We start from the raw sequence: 10,212 nt of genomic DNA on the forward strand, positions 1-10,212 counted from the left end.
GCTATGAAGTCATCAGCTGAATATTTTTATTCCAAGGCAATGAAAAGGGCTGAAAAATGAAGGGGAAGAGCCAAGCACCTAGGCAAGAGTGAGAAAGTAGGACTCCAGAAAATGTGAACATTATCACAGTGAACCCCACTGTGGCACCTGGTCCACCTCTAAGTGCAGTAAATTTCCAGTTTAATTACAATTACTGGTTGATTAAAAGTGAGGAAAAGTACAGCCTTCCATCAGGCTGTTTCAGAAATACTGCATGAATCCAGACAAGACTGTTACATAACTCTCAGAGAGAGCACAACGTTGACAAAGTCGTCTATTGAGACATAAATGTGGCCTATGAACTGCAAGAACATCCTTTCCTTGGGCTTCAGCTTATTAACAGCACAGATCAGTCAGACCTTACATCTTCAAACACCTTACCCTGGAAGGGAATTTCAGTTGCTGGGAGACACATTAAAGAGAATAAAAAGATGACAGTGTTGAGAACCAGCTTTCATCAAATGCAGAAAGGATGACAGCTTCCATCAAAATGGCATTTAGGCATCATCAGAGAACCTGTAACTTATCAAAACATGATTTATCCAGTTAACATTGCTCTGCCTTACATCTGTTCTCTAAGTAACGGGAGTGTTCAAGGCAAGGGAGTGATGGAGTAAAGGGTTATGATGTCAGGGAGATGAAGGGAAAGCCATTTCACCACCACTCCCACATCCCTATAAAATGCCATGCACTGGAGCTGCAGAAACCTCAACACTATGAATACAGCTCTGAGCTCAGTAAAAAGCATTCATGTCATCAGCACAAGGATTCAGATTTCAGATTTCTTTCTTTAAATCACAAACGAGTTTTGTTTTTTTTTCTTCAAAAACCACTCAAAACGTTTCTCGCTCCATCTTTTGGCACTTCCATGACCTGGTTATGTGCTTCACCCTTCTGAAAAACCAGGATGCTTTTTCATAAGTAACACTGCAGATGTCTGTCCCCCCATTGCTGTGCAGGCAGAGGTTCCCAGCTGCAGCACTCATGGACCACTGGGGACTGAGATTACAAGGCTACTCGACGTGATTACAGTCCTGCTCGACATCAAACAAGCCAAAAAAACAAAAAAATCCTGTGATGCTCTGAATTTATAGAGGGGAAAAAATCATATCACAGCTTCATGAAGGGTAGAGTTGGAGGAAGGGTGGAATTTTGATGGTAAAAGAAAATTCTGTGAAAAGTGATGACAGGTTTGGAAATCCCTCATTTGGAGGGGGGAATAAGCCAGGCAATTAGAGGAAAACCAAAAATGTTTAAGGGCAAAATAAAAGCAGGTCTGGGCGTTGCAGCGACGATTTTGGGTTGAAGTAAACAATCAGGTGGAGTTTGAGGGAGGAGGGGAAAACGGGATTTTTTGTTGATTTTGAGGTGAGAATAAGTGTATTTCCAAGCGTATTTGCTGCTGGACCGTGGCTTAGAGGGGTCAGGGCTGCCTGTGGTTGCCTCCGGATTTTGGGGGGGGATTGGTCACGGGTGACTCGGGAGGTCGGTGGCTTCAGCAGCTGCTCCACGAACGCAGCTGCCCCCCAACCCACAGATTTCTATAGGGCTCCGCCCCTCCCTCCCTCCTTCTCCTCCTCTTCCTTCTCCACCTCGTCTTCCTCCTCCTCATCATCATCGTCCCCGCCCCTTTCCCGCCACAACCCCGGGGAGCTCCGCCGGGTCCTGCAGCCCCAGTACGCTGGCACCTATAGACGCCTATAGGCAACCTGCGCACCTATAGACGGCTGTGCAGAGCGCGGGGACAGGGCCACGTGCCCCCAGTAGGCTTCCAGTTCCCCCCGGTATCCTCTGGATCGCAGTCTTCCCAATAACCCCCCCTCCCCCCAGATCTCTGTCCTGCCAGTAGCTCTCTGGATTCCAGTTCCCCCAGTGCCACCCTGGATCCCGGTCCCCTCCTCACCCCTGCCAGTATCTCCCTGGACCCAGTCCTCCCAGTAGTTCCCTGGATCCCAGTTCCCTCAGAAGCTCCCCAGATTCAATTTCCCCAAGTTGCCCCCTGGATCCCAGTCCCCCCAGTAGCTCCCAGTCCTGGCCTTCTGCACCCTAATTTCCCCGTGCCCCCACCATAAAGGATCCTCCCCATTCCAGTCCTCCCCTCTCTCAAGAATCCCCACCCTAGGGACATGCTTCTCCCAACCCAATATTGTGCCCCCCTCCCAACCCACGCCCCCCACCTCCAGACCCCATCCAGGACTTGTCTGTGGGGATTTACCATCACCCTCCACCCCAGCACCCTTGGGTGCAGCTCCTGGATGCCTTATTTCACACACACACACACACCCGTGGGTGGTGGTGGAAGGAGGGGGAGGGCGGGGGGGTGGGTGCTGCGGGGGGGGGGGAGCAGGGGGGACCAGGCCTGGTGAATCAGCAGCGCCTGGGGGCTTGGTTCTGGACCGTGCCGCCAGACACTGCAGGCAGCGAGCGGGCAAGCAGCGAGCGGGCAGCACCCATCAGGTAGGGACCTGCATGGACGAAGGGAGGGGAAATGCTGGGACCAGTAGAGGAGGGATGCTGGGAGGTGTTTAAGGAGGGGATACTGGGACCAGCTGAGGCCAAGAGTGGGGACTGGGAGCGGTCTGAGAAGGGATGGTCGGAACTGTTCAGGCCAAGAATGGGTACAGGGTTCAGTGGGGGGATGCTGAGGCCAGTTCAGGATGGGTATGGAGACCTTTCAAGGAAAGAACCAGTACAGAGGAGGATACAATGACCAGTTCAAGGTGGATGCTGGGACCAGTTCAGGATGGGTATGGAGACCAGTTCAAGGGAAGGACCAGTACAGGGGAGGATACAAGGACCAGTTCAAGGTGGATGCTGGGACCAGTTCAGGAAGGATACAGTAACCAGTACAGCCCATGGTGGGTACTGGGACCAGTTCAGCCCAAGAATGCATACTGGAACTATTTTAGAGGGCATACAGGGACAAATTTAAACCAGGATGGTACTGAAACCAGTTCAAGGGTAGATGCTGGCACCAGTTTGGGGGGAGGAGACTGGAACCACTTCAGCAGCAATATTGGGAGCAGTTCAGGAGGGATAGTGGGACCAGTTCAGACTGGGTGTTGGCACCAGCCCCAGGGTCACCAAGTGCTGGGACAAGTGTGAGGAGATTACCAGGTCCAGTGGGTTCTGGGCATGCTGGTAATGGGTTGTCTGGTTGCAGGGACCCCTCAGCGTGAGGAAGCCATGGGTCAGAAGCAGGCAGCTGTGGCCCCCAGCAGGGACGAGAGTATGGAATTGGGGGGACTGGGAGGGACTGGGATGGGTGTATAGGAGGACTGGGATGGAGTGGGATGGAATGGGAGGGGGGAATGGGGGCACTGTAGGGGACTGTGATGAGGGTATAAGGAGACTGGCAGGGTCAAGGGTGGGATGGTGGGGGTATGGGGGGACTGGGAGGGACAAGGGGGAACAGGGATGAGGGTATGGGAGGACTAGGGCAGACTGGTATGATGGTATGGGTGGAGATCAGAAGTGACTGGGGGGGCTGGGACTGGGGTAATAGAGGAACTTGGAGGAGTAAGAGGGACAGGGTTGAGAGCAGGAGGGGACTGGAAGGACTGTGAGGAATTCGAATAGGGGTATGGAGTGACTGGCAGGGACTGGGAGGGAATGAGGAGGACTGGGATGAGGGTATGGGGGGACTGGGAGGGACATGGATGAGGGCATGTGAGTATTGGGAGGGAGTGGGGGGAATTGGGAGGGACAGGACTGGTGGGGGGGGACGACGACTGAGAGGGACTAAAAGGGACTAGGATGAGGAAGGGACAAGGGTATATATATATATATATATATATATATATAGAGGGACAAGGGTGGGACCGGGAGGGAGTGGGCAGGACTGGGAGGGACAGGGTTGGGGGTAGGAGGGGACTGGGAGAGGCTGGGAGGGAGTGGGGGGGACTGGGGTGAGGGTATGGGGGGGAAAAGGAGTTCTGGGATGGGGAGGGCAATGTGAATGGGACAATGGGGACAGGGACAGGGAACAGGACCTGGAGGCTCAGGACACCTGACCTCTGTGCTGCCTTCCCCTGCCCTGACACCTCCTTCCCGATGTCCCCCAATGTCACTGGGGGCATAGGGGGGACCTCCCCGGGGAGGCATCAGGAGCCATCACCACTGGAGCAGGGGCTCCATGCCCTGGTGGCCACCTTCTACCAGTATGCTCAGGACTCCGGGGAGGGGGAGCCCAGCCTGGACCCCCCAGCTTTCCAGCGGCTGCTGCGCCACGAGCTGGGCCACCAGCTCACTGTGAGTGTGGCCCCAGAGTGTCCCCATGGCATCCCTGTTAGTCCCTGTGTCCTCAAAGCATCCCTCCACGTCACCCCACATCCATTCCCTGCCATTGTGTCCCTCCAGATGCCCCAGGATCCCCCCATGTCCCTGCATGTGTGCCCATGTTCCCAGCACCATGTCCCCCTGCCATGCCAGCCATGCCTCAAGATACAGTCACAAATGGGGTCGCCATATCACCACCAGTCCTCACGTTCCCATGGTGTCCTTCCACATGTTCCAATGTCCCCAGCTCCACACCTCACTGCCCAGTGACAGGACTCAATCACAAGCGATGAGCTCCCCACATCTCCACTTCCCCTCCTATCCCTGCCTGACCCATGTCCCCACAGAAATCCCCATGTCCTCCCATGGTGTCCCTCCATGTGTCCCCACACCTCCAGCCCCACATAAATCTACCCAGCCACAGGACCCACTCACAAGCAGTGCCACCACCTTCCCCCTGTCCCTGTCCAACCTATGTCCCCCTGTCTGTCCCCAGGTCACCCTATATCCCCCCATGGTCTCCATCCCCATATCCCCCTGTTCCCACATCCCCCTGTCCTACCATGGGTGGAGTCACCACCTCTCCACACGTTTCCACGGTGTCTCTCCACATGTTCCGATGTCCTCCATTGTCCCTTCGGCCGCCCCCTGTCTCCACCGGCTGCCCACAGGACACGGGGCAGCCCCAGGCAGTGGCTGCCATCTTCGAGCTGCTGGACACCAACACTGACCGGCGCATCTCCTTTGATGAGTACTGGCAGCTGGTGGCCTGGCTCTGCCACGTCCTGCGGCACCACCACTACGGCGCCACGCCAGCCCCACCACTGCCACCCCTCTGCGGGGACCCCGATGCCACTGACTGCCCTGACCTGGACCCCAGTGATGTCCCACTGCCACCAGCCCCTGGGGACAGGGACAGGCACCAGTGACCCCTGGCCACTTGAGGACAAGGATAGAGGTGACCGCGGGATGACAGGTCCCCCACGATGGGGACAGGGATATGCCAGGGTGATTGGCCCTGGTCCCCCACTACATGATGGGGACAGAGGCACACAGAAAGACACATGGCTGTTGGGTGTCCCAGTTCCTGAGTTTTTTAGTTTTTTTATCCCAAATCACCCTGGCAGTGGGTGGAGGTGGAGGAGGTGAGGCGAGCTCGACAGTTATCTGAGATGGGGTGACTCAGGCCCCAAGTGAATGTCCCTGTCCCCCACCCTGGGCCCAGGGGGACACTGCTTGCTGGGGTGTGTGGGAAGAAGAAATGGAATATGGAAAAATGCATGGAAAAATATGGAAAGTTTTTCAGATATACAATTAAAAGAATAACAATAAAAAAGACAAAAAAGGGAACATTGAAGGGAGGAAGGGGCGATGGTGTGAGGGATGGGGATGGAGGAGGCAAAGGTGAGTGCTGCCCCATAAGGATACCCCAGCCCAACAGAGAACATCCTCTGCCCCATCCCATGTCCCATCCCCTCCCATGTTCTTCTCCCCTGAGGCAGAAGAGGGCTCACCATGAGGCCACAGGGAGTCTGTGGGGAAGGATCAGGCCCCTGTGGGGCAAGAGGAATCCATAAGGAACTGGGGAGGACCTTTTGGGGCAGGGAGTGTGCCCATATTTGGGGTGTCCCTATAGAGCCAGGGAGCTCTGTGTGGTAGTCCACCTCTAAGTGCAGTAAATTTCCAGTTTAATTACAATTACTGGTTGATTAAAAGTGAGGAAAAGTACAGCCTTCCATCAGGCTGTTTCAGAAATACTGCATGAATCCAGACAAGACTGTTACATAACTCTCAGAGAGAGCACAACGTTGACAAAGTCATCTATTGAGACATAAATGTGGCCTATGAACTGCAAGAACATCCTTTCCTTGGGCTTCAGCTTATTAACAGCACAGATCAGTCAGACCTTACATCTTCAAACACCTTACCCTGGAAGGGAATTTCAGTTGCTGGGAGACACATTAAAGAGAATAAAAAGATGACAGTGTTGAGAACCAGCTTTCATCAAATGCAGAAAGGATGACAGCTTCCATCAAAATGGCATTTAGGCATCATCAGAGAACCTGTAACTTATCAAAACATGATTTATCCAGTTAACATTGCTCTGCCTTACATCTGTTCTCTAAGTAATGGGAGCATTCAAGGCAAGGGGGTGATGGAGTAAAGGGTTATGATGTCAGGGAGATGAAGGGAAAGCCATTTCACCACCACTCCCACATCCCTATAAAATGCCATGCACTGGAGCTGCAGAAACCTCAACACTACAAATACAGCTCTGAGCTCAGTGCAAAGCATTCATGTCATCAGCACAAGGATTCAGATTTCAGATTTCTTTCTTTAAATCCTCAAACAAGTTTTTTTTCTTCAAAAAACACCCAAAATGCTTATCTTGTCTTTTGGCACTTCCATGACCTGGTTATGTGCTCCATCCTTCTGAAAAATCGGGATGCTTTTTCATAAGTAACACTGCAGATGTCTGTCCCCCACTGCTGTGCAGGCAGAGGCTCCCAGCTGCAGCACTCATGGACCATTGGGGACTGAGATTACAAGGCTACTGTTAATCTTGATGGATATCAGCCAAGCCATTTCTCCCCCCAGAAGCATTACTACTTAGGCAACAAGTCTTTTATTACTTGCAAAAATGGATTTATTATCAGTCCCTTAATTACTCCACAGATGTTTTAAATTTATTGCTACCCAGCTTAATGCTACCTGAAAGGTGTTCAGAGACTTTACAAACACAGTTTAGCAACTAGAATACAGCACAGAAGTACTCTTTTTAATAAAAATAGATATTAAAAGAGACAGTGCTTTATTAAGTAGACTATGATGAAAAAGGGAAAAAAAACCACAAACAACTTTTAGTCAAAGGACTGGGATGTTCATTATATAAATCAAATTATTCAAATGTTGTAACAGGAGTATGTGTTATGTGTTAAGATTTGCAGCAAGTCTGGTCTCTAAAGTTAACCAAGTAGATTCAGCCAGGCAGCACACCTCCTTCAGCATTTGATTAAAACTTCAGCACACAAAACAGCACATGCTTCAGTGCTCTGCAGTCATTTCTATCACCCTGGTGTGTAATTCACAAAAAGCAAATTCAAACAATACAGCACTGATACAACACTAATCCTCTGAAGCATGATACATCTCCCGGCACAAATACAGCATTTCATTCCCTTATTTTTGCTGTAAGGTTACAGAATATCTGAAACCCCACAGGGAACAATTTACTTCTACTAACAGAGCTTGGGCAGCTTCCTTGCTTTGTAACCTCAGCTACAGGAGAACGGAACAAAACACACAGCTGCTCCTTCTGGAAGCGAAGAAGGATGGGAGAAAATGCTTCATTGCCACTGGCAGCCAAGGACCTTTGCTGTGAGCAAGTCTTCCACCCTTCACATGGAAAAAGCATACATCACGAGCACTGAATCCATCTCAAATAGAAAGGGCTGGTGTTTAACTTGACCTTTTATCAACACAAAATTATTTATATAAAGCATTGTACTCTTGAATGTATTAACCCATTAATTAAAATGGGATTTTTATACACCCATTTTCATGGTGAGCTGAGGTGTTTCCTAAGCTGAGGTGTTGCCTAAGGCAAGGAATCTCTTTGATATAAGTGCCAAACAGTTCTTTAAGCTGTGCTGGCTCTCCCCAGCAACTATATGCTGGGCAATTGGGTTTTACCCTGTTCTCAATTTTACCCAGTTCTCAACTGTCTGCCATCACAGAAGAAGTGGAGGAAGAGGTGGCACATTTCTAGCTCATGTTCCCAGCTCATACATCATCTCTACACCTCAGTGAGAGAGCACAAACTGAACAACAACATAAACTGCCATTTCTAATCTTAATGTCTTGATTGTATAAAGTGAATTTGGAAATTCGACCGCTTAATTGTTGTAGCACTCTTCTTATTTTGTAGCAACTCCTCTTATTTTTTTTCTTAATTCAAGGGCTTGCCAAGATTCCTTCTATTGCTAAAAATCCATCCAGGTCAGATGACCTCAGCACTGCCCTCTCTTCATTTTTCAGCAGCATCCCTGAGGAGGCATGCAGAGGTGCAGTTAAGAAAGCCAACAGCCCACCTGTGATTGAATCGGGTGAGAGATCTCCAAGGCAACAAGAAGGGCTTCTTGTACACAGGTCAAAAAAGGAAGGCCAGGAAAAACCTGAGCCCACTGCTGTCTGGGACAGGGGCACTGGTGACATGGGGTATGGATAAAAAGGCTTAGGTGCTGAACAATTTCTTCACCTCTGTCTTTGCTCTCAATATGAGCCTTTAGGAATCCCAGGCCCAGAGACCTCAGTAAAGTCTAGAACAAAGAAGATACATCCTTTGTTGAAAAGGATCAGATCAGGAAATACTTAGGAAACTAGACAAGTCTAAGTCCATGGAGCCTGAAGGAGTGCATCCCTGAGTGTGGTGGGAGCTGGCAGGTCACAACCACTTTTTACAGTTTTGAATACTCATAGCAATTGGGAGATGTGCCCAATGACTGGAGGAAAGGAAATGCCATTCCTAACTTCAAGAAGAGCAAAGGGGACAACCCAGGGAACTACAGTATGGTCAGTCTTCTTCATGAGTTGATAGAGCAAGTTTTCAGAAAAAATTTCCAGGCACATGAAGGACAAGAAAATCATCAGTAGCATTCAGCATGGATTCATAGAATTATAGAATGGTTTGGGTTTCAAGGGACCTTAAAAGTAAACTCATTCCAACGCCCCTGAATGGGCAAAGACACTTCCCACTAGAGCAGGTTGCTCAAAGCCTCATCCAACTTGGCCCTGAATACTTCCAGGGAGGGGGCATCCACAGATTCCCTGGGCAGCCTGTTTAAAGCTTCCAGTTTAAAGCCTCATCCTATCACTACATGCCCTTGTAAAAACTTTCTTCTAGACCCCCTGCAGGAACTAGAAGGCTGCTATGTCTTCCCAGAGCCCTTTCTTCTCCAGGTTAAACAACCCCACCCCCCCACCCCCTCCCTACCTTTCTAGAAGAGGTGCCTCAGTCCTCTGATCATCTCAGTGGGTCCTCCTCTGGACTCACTCCAGAAGCTCCATGTCCTTTTTATGTTGGAAGTCCCAGACCAGACACAATACTCCCGGTGGGGTCTCCTAACAGCAGAAGGGGAGAAGCACCTCCCTTGGCCTGTTGGCCACGCTAAGTCCATTCACTGAAGGGAAGTCGTGCTTGAACAACCCAATAAACTTCTGATTAAATAAATGTCTGGCTTGGCATATGAGGGGAGAGCAGTGGATATAGGACATATGTGACTTCAGGGAGGCTTTTTACATCACCTTGGATGGGCACACAGTGGCGTGGATTGACAACTGGCTGAGCAGCTGGTCACAGAGTGGTGATCAGTGAAACAAAGGCTATCTGTAGGCCACTACCTAGCCCTGTAAACCCTGTCAATATTGGGTCCTAACACGTTCAAAATCCAGCAGCGTCTCACAGGGAAAGGCTGATGGAACTGGGACTGTTTAGCCTGGAGGGGAGAGGGCTCAGGGTGGATATTTTACCAAAGGGTACAAACACCTGCAGGGGGTGGTGGTGTACAGATGGAACAAGAGTGTCCAGTCATGTCCAGTGAGAGGAGCAGTGGCAGTGAGCATGAACTGACACGCAGCACATTCCCTGTGAACATCAGGAAACGCTTTTGTACTGCAAGAGTCACCTAACATCACAGATTGCCCAGGGAGACTGCAGAGTCTGTCCTGGGAAACAGTCCAAATCCACCTGACATTGGTCCTGAACAACTGGTTCTAAGTGACCCTGCTTGAGCCCAAGAGTTAGACTAGATGACCTCCACAGGTTCTTTTCAATCTCAACTATTATGTGATTCTGTGATATGATAAAATTTGCTTGAAAGAGGAAAGAGACTTCAC

Source organism: Calypte anna, chromosome 2 (assembly GCF_003957555.1).
Source record: "Calypte anna isolate BGI_N300 chromosome 2, bCalAnn1_v1.p, whole genome shotgun sequence".
Taxonomy (NCBI): Eukaryota; Metazoa; Chordata; class Aves; order Apodiformes; family Trochilidae; genus Calypte; species Calypte anna.